Below are 15,093 nucleotides of genomic sequence, written 5' to 3' on the forward strand. Positions count from 1 at the left end.
CATAAAATATATTTCACACAAACAGTGAAGAAAGGACTGTTGGTCACAAGTAGGTGATTGTCATCAGCTGGATTCTCCTGAAGCAACAAAGATAGTAGTAACTTCCCCTGTTAATATCTATTAACTATCAAATTAGTAGAGCATTCATGTTAACAATCTGTATTTCCATATAGGAGTAAATCTATTTAACAATAAATTTCTCAGTAGAGGCAATTAGTACAACAAAACTGAAAAGGGGTTGGGAACAAGTATTTACTGAGTATGTAAAAGACAAGATGCTAAACCCTTTACATATTCCATTTAATCCATACAACACTACCAAGTGGTGTTATTATACCCATTTTTCAGGGGAGGGAAATGAACCTCAGAAGTTAGCAATTTATCTAAGTTTATAAAGCTAGTAAATAGTGATACTGTAATTTGAACCCAGCTTTTCCATATGCCAGAACACCTAATGATACCAGTGAATGAAATTAAACTATTAACTGTAACGATGGAATTATTCATCTTGCACTAGATAATAGTATTGAAAATATTTCAACTATAGGGGTGCCTGAATGGCTCAGTCGGTTAAGTGTCTGACTCCAGATTTCAGCTCAGGTCATGATTCCAGGGTCGTGGGATTGAGCCCCGTGGTGACAGTGCAGAGCCTGCTTGGTATTCTCTCTCTCTCCCTCTCCCTCTATCCCTCCCCGACTCTCACTCACTCGCTTTCTCTCAAAATAAATATATAAAATTAAAAAACTATTTCAACTATAAAGTATTAAATAATTTTGAAAAGGCAACTAATAATTTACTGAACATTATTAGTTTTTAACAAGATTCTACATAGTCAAGGATAAGGCAAATAAACATTTTAACTAATGTTCAACAAGATAGTAGCTAACATTAACTGTTTCTGAATAAGAGGTGGTTAATACATACTTGGTTTTTTGATTTTTTTTTAATTTTTTAAAAGTTTGTTTACTTATTTTGAGAGAGAGATAGCATGAGCAAGGTAGGGGCAGAGAGAGAGGGAGAGAGTGTCCCAAGCAGGCTCTGTGCTTCCAGTGCAGGCTCGAACTCAAACCATGAGATCAAGATCTGAGCCAAAATCAAGAGTCGGACGCTTAACCGACTGAGCTACCCAGGCGTCCCTAATAAATACTTGTGGTACTGAACCAAACTAACCTGAGACTGGCTGCCTACATATATATACATACACACACACACACACACACACACACACACACACACACACACACACAATAACTCCCTGTCACTTTCCAAAAGATAACATGAACACACTCTCAAGATATAAAAAAATTAAATTTACTAAATTATGTAGTTAATATGTTAGACAACTGTTTATCAATAGATAGAAAAAAGTGTATGTCAGAGGTTGCAGAGGTGGGGCTAGTTACACACATATGGAGTATAGAAATCCCACATTCAGGGTGGTGCATTTAGTCCCTATTAAAATCAATATGATGTTGATTAAGGATCAAAAAGTAGATGAAATAATTAAGAAAATTTCCAATTAACTCTTAAAATCCAACAATTCAGATTTTTCATCTGAAAGTTACAACCCTTTACATAAAACATTCCAGTGATTTCAATAATTTTCCTATTTGGATAAGGCTATTTGAAATCACAGCTCCTAATAATTTAAATAATCTGTTAAAATGCAGCTAACCAAGTCAGAGTTAAATGGGTATGGTTTTGGGCACCTGAGCGGCTCAGTCATTAAGCATTTAACTTCAGTTCAGGTCATGATCTCACAGTTGGTGAGTTCAAGTCCCATATCAGGGAAGCACAAATTCCAGTTGGGGTGAGCTTGAACCCCTATAAGGTGAGCATTAGCCCCATTTCAGCTGAGCTCGAGCTCCACTTCAGGTGAGCACAAACCCTGTTTCAAGTAAAAACACGAGCCCCAAGTGAGCCTCACTTCTCTCTCTCTCTCTCTGCCCCTCATGGGGTTCTCTCTCTCTCTATCTCTATCTCTATCTCTCCCCCCACCCCACTCACGTGCATCCTCTCTCTCTCCCTCTCTCTAAAAATAAGTAAATAAAATAAATAAAAAGGCTATGGTTTGGATTCAAAAACATATGCTCTGAGTAATTTTTGCCTATTCTTATCAATATATATATATATAACCTATACTATCTATACCATTAAGATGATTAAACCAAGTTAAGGCTCATGTATCCTGTAAATTTCCAAGGGCCAAAATTTTTGTTGCTGACAAATACACCAATGGTCAACTTTGCAAAAGGTAAAACAGACAAGGCAATTTTTAATTAATTACTTTATTTATTTTTGAGAAAGAGAGAGACAAAGAGAGACAAAGAGAGGGCAGGGGAGAGGAGGGGCAGACAGACAGGGAGACACAATCTGAAGCAGGCTTCAGGTGCTGAGTTGTCAGCACAGAGCCTCAAGCGGGGCTCGAACTCATGAACCATTAGATCATGACATGAGCCAAAGTCAGCTGCTTAACCAACTAAGCCACCCAGGTGCCCCTGAAACAGACAAGGCAATTTAAACTGCTAGAGACAACCAAGGATAAAAGTGGGACTAAAAGCACATTAAGTATGCAAGTATGTTTTATACATACATAACAGTGCTACAGTATACCCAAAGATTAAACATGTGCACGTACATGCACACACACAGACACCCAAATGACCCCTCTGAAGTTACAAAGGAATTAATACTATCTAGTGGAATAACAGATTCTGCACGTGTTGATATTACTCAAAAGTTTGTTTGAATTTAAATCCTGGCATAGCACAGATAAGTGACTCAAAGATAATCAAGAAATTAATTAGCACCCCACCCAAGATCCTTTACACAGTTTAGAGTTTAAGACTAATTCGTAAAACTGTATTAGTATGCCTTATGCTTTCTTCATAAATTATTATAAATTATATAATTTAAGTGAATAAACAGAACAAAAAAATGGATCAAAGTTATAGCATTAATTAATATCACCTAAGATTATTAACCAAAATGGAATTATAATTAGGATGGAAATGATTAATAAAATCTGTTGAATTAAACTTATAAAATTAGTCTCATCTACTGTTTCAATACTTGTATTTTTCAGGCAATTTTTATGTAAAATTGTCAATCTTGTCACATATAAAATTTGTCCAAGATTTGTAAATATAGGTCAATTTTTAACCAGTTCAGAAACTAAAAAAAAATTTTTTTAAGTAATAATCACAGAGTAATTTCTGAAAATGTGTTAATAATTTGTCACAGTTACTTAGATGTTAAGGTTGCTCATCTTGCTCATTGCTATTTTCCCAGACCAAGCACAGGGTCTGCAACACTACAAGTAGTCAATTATATCAAACTGAGGTTCCATCTTTCAGCAGCCTGTACCAAATTATTTTTCATAACGTTTTCCCACCCTGAACATTTAGTGCATGTCTGCTTATGTATATTTTCTGGGAAGAGGATTAATATCTTTTATCCCAGACTCAAGTGACTATATGGCACCAAAAATAATTAAAAGCTACAGATTGAAACAAATATGGGCATGCTAACTGTAAGTTGTGGCTCTCAAACACACAGTAGAGAGCTGAGGTCCCTCTAAGAACAGTTCAGAAGAATGAGGTCAACTCTAGAAGGAAAAGGGTTTTTCTGGTTGTTTTTTCATCTTTGTGTATACTCTGTTTCGCCTGTTAATCAAAATTAGAAGATTACAACAATTATTCATTTAATTCGACTGTCACAAATGCAGCTACTGAGACATCTACACTACATCATACTTTAGTAAGGAACAGTACAGTTATCATTAAATGTACCTACCACAAATGAACAAATATGAGGATACATACTAGATAATTCTCTTTGGAATCCAGACTGGCTTATTAAATATTCTTTTTTATTGACTTCTGTAATCCTTGCTTACTCTAACTCAGTAAAATAGCGGCTAAATCTTACATGATAAAGTAAGCTAGACTTCCAATTAATTTTCTTTTACATGCCACTTTAAATCTTCTTTTAATACTGAGTATACCTATTTCATAGGTGAACACCATAGAGTCCTGCCCCAGCAAACTCACTCTACGTGCCCATCCTCATGCCAACTGTAACTAACATGCTGCAATTCCACAACATTACATCAAGAAAAAGCCAAGTTTCAGATTTTACAGTTTGATTACTAAGATTACATTAGCTCATACCAGTGGTTTAGTCACCGTATCAACTATTCGTATTAAATCTTTGGATGCAATGAAAGTTAACAATGCTATTTTTATGTTGTGCAAAAAAAAAAATCATTCAGTCTGTTTTCCCTTTTTGATTACAGTTCATTTAAGGAAAAAATGTTGCTGTATGGCTTGACAATGTTTTATGTGTCTTCGGCTGATAGAACACACAAAACGTTTGAATAGGCCCATTTATTTGAGCAGACGTATTAAATAATACTTTAAATGTGAACATGCATGTCATAAATTTTGTAGTCTCTTTAAAGTAGGATAAATCTGGTATTTAAAATAGTCTTTGTTCAAAGCCATTTTTTTTTCTAACAGTCATAAAGGGACTCTGATTTGTGCTGCATGAACAATGCCAGCATCATCATTTTAATGTTATCCATATGGGCTTCTAATAATAGATAAGAGTCTACATTTGTATTATATGTCTTAGAGACATTTAAAATCTAGATAAGGAAAGGCTGATTTCATTGGCCCCATAGTTAAAGGAAAGCAGACCCTAATTAAAAGAATTCTGTTCTGAATTAACTAGTTTGACATGTGCTAATTGACAGTTCCTGTGAAATGGTTCTAATTAAAGTCAATATGTCTTTTTCAATTAAAAGGAAATTAAGAATATACTAATATACATTAACAACTTAATCTGCCTTCAATATCCCATACATCAGCTGCTTTTTCCCCCCTAATGTTATTGAAGAACCATCTGACATGAATCATCTACTGTTTGCTTATGGTATCTCATTATTACTTCACACGAGCACAGCAGTAGTATATGTCCCCTTGAGGAAGAGAGTAACCTGCATATGCTTTAATTTTCAGAGCTCCCAACTTTTAATTCATTAAAAATAAACACACCTTTTTGAATTCAGAAAATGGACATTCTTAGTAAGTTTTGCTAACTGAAAACAAAGACAAGTGTTCTCAATTAGTTGGTCATTTTACTATAGGCCTTAGAGGTAATTGCAATTTGCTGGAAAGAAGGCTAGACTATGTTTTCACCATTTGGCTTGATGCAAAGCAAAGCATGATTTGAGCAACATACAGAAAACATCCTTCAAATTTGTTCTGTTTCCCAAGTGAAATTTTGGGGAAATCTCAGGTGGGAATACTTTGCATTGTATACACAACAGAAAAATAGAAAGCAAAATTGCTCAAATGCCAGCACTAACAGAAGGCCCATAATATTCACTGAAAATATAGCATTAGTGAAGCTGTTTACAGCAACATAATATTCAAACGTGCATTACCAAAGCTACGGTGTTAACAATTTTAATGCTACAGAAGGTAATATTAAACTCAAGCACCAATAATAATGTACACAACATTAAAATCACACAGAGACCTATGGAAAAAATTAAAACTATTTTCTTTGGTATATTATAATTTAGACATTTTAATTAAAATTAAAAGTATGTTAAAGAAGTTTCTATACTATCAAGACACTATATGCAGTCCTTTCATATGAGACAGCAGATATTCTGATGGGTGTTCCATCACAACCCCCTTTCTACAGTTTAAATTCAACCATAAAATGTGGCTACTTATAGCAATAGGAAATTATTTTACTTAATTTTACCAAAATTAATTTAATGAACATTTAATACAGAACAAAAAAAGTAAACATTTTCACTTTTCTACTTTTATTCATTTATATTTTGAAAACATTAAATTTCTATCACTTGTAGCATTCTGAGCATGTATGAGAGTGATGGAGAGACAGTTAGCCAGCCAGTCAATACAAGATCACTCATTGAAAGCATTTTCCCCAAATGTACTCTATTAGTCTTTTCCGAGTAGTTACCAAAAACTTTAATCGGGAACTGTAAAAGTCTAGTGATTTTCCAAAATGGGCAAATGCATATTAACCCATGTTCAAAAAAGCACCTCCCTATGATTATAAATATAATCAGACTCAATAGTCAAAATGCAATGGTCCTTATCACCCTGTGGAGCCCCTAGTCTGACTTCCAATCTCAGGTTCTTGTTCCTCGAGCTGGCATAGACAAACTGCTGCAGTAACAGCATGTACTCAGCTTTCTGAAATGGGAGGGAAGCCAATGCAGCAACTTTTCTGCCCAATTAAAGAGTAGTGTCTATAGCAGGCCTACACAACATAAGGCCTGCAGACTGCATACAGCCATGAAGCAATTGTTCATGACCCACCTACAGATTTGAGAAAGTAGAACAAGTAGAAAGACAGACAACATGGCACCCATGTCAGCAACAAGAGATATAGCTGTCCCACAGATTCATTCCATCTCTTAGTTTACATGTTATAATACCCCTTATCTAAACTCAGGATACAAATCAAAGTGCTTTGTCAACCCTGCCAACAAAGGCATTCACTGCACCCATGCTAACCTAGTATAAAAACCTCCCAACAGACACAAACTAAATGGAACTAAAACTAGGAAAATTCTATAGCATTCATCTAACAGTTTATCTTCCTTAAGCAGTCAGTAAATATTTATTGATGATCCTCATGGTTTATGTTTTCTTTTCATCTCTCTCTCGCTCTTGTCATTTACTTACCAATGGGTGACCAAAAAAATTATTTTCCAAACTGGAACACTTTTAAGAGTGGACATGGCAGGGAGCAGTGTCATGGAAGATGGCAGAGTAGGAAGCTCTAGAATCAGTCCCTCCACCAAAACAACTATCATTCTGGCAAACAAACAAACAAACCAAAAAAAAAAAAAAAACTGTTAGAATCAACTATTTCAAAACTCTGGAGTCTAGCTGAACACTGGTAGCATCCAAGGGAACACTTGATAAAGAAAAAGACTGGTAAGTTTTGGTGAATTTCAGCATTACATATGACAGCTATAATCCACAACCTTGCTGAAAGTAACCATGGGGACAATGGCCTAAATTCCTGATGCAGCTTTTTGGCATCAGGGTGGGCAGTAGAGACTTTCTCCTCCAAAAACCAAAGTTCTGTGTCTTGATCTATACAGCAGTTCACTGAGGGGCCAGGACAGAGACAGCCACTGGTTCAACCCATCAGGTTGCTTCATTACCATCAATGGAGGAAGTCACAGAGACATAATACCCTTAAAATTTTTTTTGTTCTCGGGGCACCTGGGTGGCTCAGTCGGTTGAGCCTCCTACTTCGGCTCAGGTGATGATCTCATGGTTCATGAGTTCGAGCCCCACATCAGGCTCTGTGCTGGTAGCTCAGAGCCTGGAGCCTGCTTCCGATTCTGTGTCTCCCTCTCTCTCTCTGACCCTCCCCTGTTAATGCTCTGTCTCTGTCTCAAAGATAAATAAACATTAAAAAAAAAATTAAAAAAAAAAATTTTTTTTGTTCTCTCATTGGATCCAGGTATTTAAGGAAATCTCTGTCAGGTCACTGGCTGACCAAAGATATAACAGAATATAGACTTCAGTGACCATACATGACAAGAAATACAGTCTTTGCAAAATCCACTGTGGAAAGGTCACTAAATAAATGAGCTACTGCAACCTTCATCAAGTAACAACAGCACTACTTGGTGTAGTGGGAAGAATTTGATTTCCTAAATTACATTACAATATTCAAAATGTCCAGATCTCAACAAGAAAATTATAAAACACACAAATAGGAAAATATTACTTTCATAGGAAAAAAGGAAATTGACAGAAACCATCCTTTAAAAGCCTAGACACTGAACTTAGTAGGCAAAAACTTTAATTTACTACCTTAGATATGTTTGATGAACTAAAGAAAACCATGGACGAAGAACCAAGGGAAATTAGGAAAACGACATACGAACAAATAATGAATATCAACAAAGAGAAATTATTAAACAGATAAAAGTAGAAATTATGGAGCTAGACAATACAAAAGATAAAAAATTCATGAAAGGGATTCAACAGCAAATATGAGCAAGCAAAAGCAATAACCATCACATCTGAAAACAGGGCAATTATAACTGCACATTCTGAGGAAAAGAATAAACACAAATAAAGCAAAATAAACAGGGGCCTAAGAGACCTATGGGACACCATCAAACATCTCAATGTGCGCATCATGGGAGCCCCAGGAGAAGAAAAAGAAGCAGAAAAAATTTTTTGAAGAAATACTGCTTCCCAATTTTGATGAAAGACATGAATATACACACCCAAGAATCTCAACAAACTCTATGGAGGACAAAGAAATCCACACCACATTATTAACAAACTGTTGAAAGACAAAAAAATCTTGAAAGCAGAAAGAAAGAAGCAATTCAAGGATGGCTAGGTGGCTCAGTCATTTAAGCATCCAATGTCAGCTCAGGTCATGACGGTTTCGTGGGTTTGAGCCCTGCAATGGGCTCCATGCACTCACTGCACAGATCCTGCTTGGGATTCTCTCTCTCTGCCCCTCCCCTACTTGTACTCTCTCTCTCAAAATAAATAAATAATTTAAAAATTTTTAAAAAGAGAGAGAGAAGCAACTCATAATACACAAAGCATTCTCAAAAAAGATTAACAGCCAGGACAGGGGATGAGCTAAATGGGTAAGAGGCATTAAGGAATCTACTCCTGAAATCATTGTTTCACTACATGCTAACCAATTTCGATTAAATTTTAAAAAAGAAAATTAAAAAAAGAAAAAAAGATTAACAGCCTATTTCTTATCAGAGACTCAGAAGGCCAAATGACAGGAGGACAACATATTTTTAGAAATTGAAAGGAAAAAAATGTCAATCAGGAATTCTGTACTCAGCAAAACAATGCTTCAAAAATGAAAAAGAAATTACAACATTACCAGAAAAGCAAAGCTAAGGGAATTCACTACTAAGTAGATCTTCTCTATAAGTAATGCTAAAGGAAGTCCTTCAGGTTGAAATGAAAGGATACTACAGAGTAACTCAAAGTCATACAAAGAAATAAAGATCACTGGTAAAGGTAACTACATAGGTAAATATAAAAGCTAGTATTATTGAATTTTTGGTATCTTTTTTTTATTTTCCATATCATTTAAAAGACATGCACAAAAAATAATTATAGGTCTATGTTAATAGGTACACAATGCATAAAGATGCAATGTGTGACACTAACAATATAAAGGAGAGGATAAAGCTAGAAAGGAGTAGACTTAATTTTTCAACTGAAGCTAAACTGGTATCAATTCAAATAAGTTTTTTTAAATGTTTATTTATTTATTTTGAGAGAGAGAGAGTGTGCACTTGAGTGGAGGAGGGGCAGAGAGAGAGAGGGAGAGAGAGAATCCCAAGCAGGCTCCACTCTGTCAGTGCAGAGCCCAACATGGGACTTGCACCCATGAGCTGTAAGATCATAACGTGAGCCAAAGTCGAGACTCAGATGCTTAACTAACTGAACCACCCAAGCAGCCTTAAACAAAATTTTTATCAATTTAGGATGTTAACTGTAATCCCCATTGTAACCTCTAGGAAAATAACTAAAAAATAAACATAAAAAGAAATGAATACACCTGAAACCAATGTAACATTGTTTGTCCACTATATTCAAATAAAACAAAAAAATTTAATGAAGACAGAATCAAAAGGTATACTAGAAAAAAATCAAACACAAAAGAAGGCAGCACATAAGGAAGTGAGGAACAACAACAACAAAAAACATGACACAGAGAAAACAAATAGAACAATGGCAGAAATAATCACTTTTATAATCACATAATTATAATCAATAATCATTATAAAAGCAAACAGGTTAAACTCACCAATTAAAAAACTGCTACTGGCAGAAGGAATTTAAAAAATGATACAACAATAAACTGCTTATAAGAGACTCATTTTACACCCAAACACGTAAGTTGAAAGTGAAAGGGTAGAAAAAGGTATTACATACCAACAGTAATCAAAAGGGAGCCCAGCTGGCAGTATTAACATGAGACAAAATGGATTTTACATCAAAAACTGTTGCAAGAGGGCACCTGGGTGGCTCAGTCAGTTAAGAGTCCGACTTTGGATCAGGTCATGATCTCACAGTTCGTGAGTTCAAGCCCTGCGTCAGGCTCTACACTGACAGCTCAGAGGGTGGAGCCTGCTTCGAATTCTGTCTCTCCCTCTCCCTTGGCCTCTTCCCCTCTCCCAATGTCTCTTTCTCTCTCTCAAAAATATGTAAACGTTAAAAAAAACTGTTGCAAGAGACAGAGAAAAACATTTTATAGTGATTAAAGGATCAATTCATCACAAAGATATAAGAATTATAGGCATAAATGGCAAGGGTGTGGAGAAAAAGGAACTCTCATTCACTGTTCTTGAGAATGCAATCTGATGCAGCTACTATGGAAAACAGTATGGAGGTTCCTGAAAAAATTAAAAGTAAAATTAACATATGATCTAGTAATTCCCACTACTGGGTATTTACCCAAAGGATACAAAAACACTAATACAAAAAGATATATGCACCCCTATGTTTATTGCAGCATTATTTACAATAGCCAAGATATGGAAGCAACCCAAGTGTCCAAAGATAAGTGAATGAATAAAGATGATGTGGTGTGTATGTGTATGTATGTATGTATGTATGTATGTATGTATACACATACATATTCAGCCATGTAAAAGAAGGAGAGCTTGCCATTTCCAACAACATGGATGGATCTAAGGGTATAATGCTAAGTGAAATAAGTCAGATAGATAAACACAAATATCATATAATTTCACTCACAGTGCAATTTAAATAACAAAACAAAGAAAAAAAGAGACAAAAAATATTCTTAAATAAGGAAAACAAACTGGTGGTTGCCAGAAGGTAGATGGGGGATTGGTAAAAGAGGTAAAGAGTATTAAGAGTATGTTTATCATGATAAACACTGAGTAATGTACAGAATTGTTGAATCATTATACTGTACATTTGAACTAATATAACCCTATGTTAATTATACTTCAATAAAAATAAATTTTTCAAAAAAATTATTAAACATATACACATCAAACAACAAAGCCTCAAAATATATGAGGCAAACAGTGACAGAACTGAAGAAATAGTCTACAGTAATAGTTGGAAACTTAAACAGCTCCTTTCAATAATGGATAGAATATGTACAAAGAAAATCAATAAGAAAATAAAAGACTTGAACAATACTATAAACCAACTAGACCAAGAGACATATATAGAATACTCCACCCAAGAATGGCAGAATATCTATTATTCTCAACTGCACTGGAACATTCTCTAGAATAAACCATATGTTAAGCCATAAAACAATTTTCAAATTAAAAAAAATATCTAAATCATTCTAAGTATCTTCCCTGAGCATAATAGTATGAAGCTAGAAATCAATACTGGAAGAAAAACTGGAAAACTCAAACACATGGAAATTAAACAACATACTCTTAAGCAAGCAACCAGTAGAACAAGTAAAGACTCACTAGGCACAAAAAAAAACACTTTGAAATAAATACAAATAAAACACAGCATACCAAAACATACAAGGGGCAGCATAAGAAGTGATCTGAGGGAGGGGCGCCTGGGTGGCGCAGTCGGTTCGGTTAAGCGTCCGACTTCAGCCAGGCCACGATCTCGCGGTCCGTGAGTTCGAGCCCCGCGTCGGGCTCTGGGCTGATGGCTCAGAGCCTGGAGCCTGTTTCCGATTCTGTGTCTCCCTCTCTCGCTGCCCCTCCCCCGTTCATGCTCTGTCTCTCTCTGTCCCAAAAATAAATAAACGTTGAAAAAAAAAATTAAAAAAAAAAAAAGAAGTGTTCTGAGGGAAATTCATGGCTGCAAACACTTACATTTAAAAAAGAAGATCTCAAGTCAACAAACCAACTTCACACCTTAAGGAACCAGAAAAAGAACAACCTAAACCCAAAGCCAGGAGAAGGAAAGAAATAATAAAGATTATAGCCAAGAGAAACAAAATAGACAAAAGCAATAAAGAAAATCAATAAAACCAAAGATTGGTTCTTTGAAAAAAAATCAACAAAAATGAGAACCCTTCAGCTAGACTGACTAAGAAAAAAAAATGAAAATGCAAATAACTGAAATAATAGATGAAAGCAGGGACATTACTACATTCACTTTTTCAATACTATTTTGACTACTTGGAGTCTCTTGAAGTTGCACATAAATTTGAGGAACAGTGGTTCAGTTTTACAAAACTAAAAGGGCTATAAGAAAATACCATGAACAACTTTATACCAACAAATTAGGCAATCTAGATGAAATGGATGAATTCCCAGGAAAACACAAATTACCAAGCCCAACTCAAGAAGTAAAAAGTCTTAACAGACCAGTAACAAATAGATTGAATCAGTTAATAAAAATATGCTAACAAAAGGAAAGTCAGGATCATAAGGCTTCATTAGTGAAATCTATCCATCACTAAAAGAAGAATTAACAACATTCCTTCTCAAACTCTTCCAAAAAGATAGAGAACTCTAACACATTTCATGAGGTCTGCATTAAACTGATACCAAAGCCAGATAAAAATAACATAAGAAAACTACAGACCAGTATCTCTTATGAATATACACAAAATTCCTCAACAAAATACCAGCAAACCAAGTCCAAGAGCACATTTAAAAAATTACACATCATCACCAAGCAGGATATAACTCAGGTATGCAATGGTGGTTCAACATATGAAAATCAATCAATGTAATGCACACCACACTAATAGAAATTTAAAAACAAAACTACATTATAATCTCTATATATGCCAAAAAAAAAGAAAAAACAAAACAAAAACAAAAGCATTTGACAAAATTCTATGCCCTCTCGTGATAAAAATGCCCAGAAACTAGGATACAAGGAAATTCCCTCAACATGATAAGGGGAACTTATGGAAAACCCATAGTTAATATCATAGTAGTGAAAGAATGAAAGCCTAACCTCAAGATCAAGAACAAGACTAAAATGCATGTTTTGATCACTGCTATTCGACTTTGTAGTGGAAGTTCTAGTCAGAGCAATTACCCAAGAAAAGGAAATAAGATGCATCCAAATTGATAATGCCTTTTAGAAGTAGAAAGAAGTAGAAGTATTTCTACTTGCAAATGGCATGATTCTACTTATACAAAATCCATAGAATCCGTACACACACACACACACACACACACACACACACACACACACACCTACTAGAGCTAATAAATGAATTCAGTAAAGTTGCAGAGTACAACATCAACACACAACAACTAGTTGTGTTTCTATATGTCAGCAATGAATAATGTGGAAATTAAGAAAATAATTCCATTTACAATAGCATTCAAAAGAATAAAATGCTGAGGAACAAATTTAACAAAGAAGGTGAAAGACTTACACACTGAAAACTATAAAACATTGCTGAAAGAAATTAAAACACCCTAAATAAATGGAAATACATTCCATGCTCATGAATTGGAAGACTTAATATGGTTAAGATGACACTACTCCTCAAAGTGAACTAAATTTCTCAAATTTATATGGAACTACAAGGGATTCTGAATAGCCAAAATAATATCCAAAAGTAAAATGCAGTTGAAAGACTCACACTTCCCAATTTCAAAATTTACTACAAAGCTACACTAACCAAGAGTGTGGCAGTGACATAAGCATAGGTATAGAGACCAACAGAATAGAACTGAATGAGAGTCTAGAAATAAACCCAATCATTCATAACCAGCTGATTTTTGACAAGACCGTTCAACAGGGTAAGAACAGTCTCCAACAAATGGTTCAGGGATAAATGGATAACAACATACAAATAATGAAGTTGGACCCATACCTCACTTCTTATATAAAAATTAACTCAAATAAATGACCTAAATATAAGAGCTAAAACTATACAATTATCGAAGAAAAAACAGGGGTAATCTTTATAACCTCAGATCTGGCAAAAGATTCTAAGATTTGACACCAAAAGCATGAGCAATAAAAGTGAAAGACAAATTGGACTTCATAAAAATTAAAATCTGTTGTACATTAAACAACATTATCAAGAATGCCAAGGAACAACCTAAATAATGGAGAAAAAGTTTACAAATCATAGATCTGATAAAGGATTAAAAATGAGAATATACAAAGAACCCTTACAATTCAACACACAGACAAACAAACCCAAATAAAAAATGGGCAAGAAACGTACAGTTTCTCCAAAGAAGAAAAAGCACATAAAATATTTTTAGTATCTCTAGTGACTGAAGAAATACATAATGAAAAACTCTTCATATCCACTAAGACAGCTTTAATCAAAGAATAAATTAATAAAAATAACAAGTGTTGGCAAGGATGTAGAGAAACAGGAACCCTTGTACATACCTGTTGGGAATACAAAATAGTACAGCTGCTATGGAAAACAATTTGGCTATTCTTCAAAAAGGCAAACACAGAATAACCATACAATTCAGAAATTCTGCTCCTAGGTATACACCTAAAAGAAATGAAAACACATATCCACACAGAAAGTTGTACGTGAATGTTTATAGTAGCATTATTTATAATAGCCAAAGGATAGAAACAGCCCACATGCCCTTAAGTGGATACACGGATAAACAAATTGAGGTATGTATGTATTGCGTGTGTGTGTGTGTGTGTGTGTGTGTGTGCGCGCGCATTCAGACATAAAAAGGAAAAGAGAACTGATGTATTCTACAACTTGGATGAATCTCAAAAACACTACACTAAGTGAAAGAAAGCAGACACAAAAGATCACATATTGTATGGTCTACTTAAATAACTGCTTGTAAGGTTTGCTATGATTTTCTTTGATTCTTTCAAACACTATGTATTTTTCAAGTAGTGATATTGTTATTTACATTGATTTAATCTACAGTCTCCACAGCGTTTCATATATGATGCCCATCTTTCTATTTTAATCTCTAATGCTTCATTTTTGTCTTTTCTCATTAATAAAAAGTACAATTATACATCTAAATCTACCATTAAACTACAATTATTTTAAAGTGATAAAATAAAGCCAAGTGCATAAGGAAAATGCACAGACTGAGGACCTCTC

The 15,093-nt window shown here is 34.7% G+C and overlaps 1 long non-coding RNA gene across 10 annotated transcripts in view; it reads right to left on the minus strand.

The window, feature by feature from the left end:
- The window catches only part of LOC102899982, a 149,247-nt gene that overhangs the window by 53,322 nt on the left and 80,832 nt on the right, over positions 1–15,093 (minus strand). For 8 of the 10 annotated variants that reach the window (XR_006583113.1, XR_006583121.1, XR_002744389.2 and 5 more), the window contains one exon: positions 6,735–6,866. The exons of the other annotated variants lie outside the window; for them this stretch is intronic. This is a non-coding gene — a long non-coding RNA (uncharacterized LOC102899982). The remainder of the gene's footprint in view (positions 1–6,734; positions 6,867–15,093) is intronic. 10 annotated transcript variants of the gene reach the window in all.

The sequence above is a fragment of the Felis catus genome, chromosome A1 (genome assembly GCF_018350175.1).
Source record: "Felis catus isolate Fca126 chromosome A1, F.catus_Fca126_mat1.0, whole genome shotgun sequence".
Lineage (NCBI taxonomy): Eukaryota > Metazoa > Chordata > Mammalia > Carnivora > Felidae > Felis > Felis catus.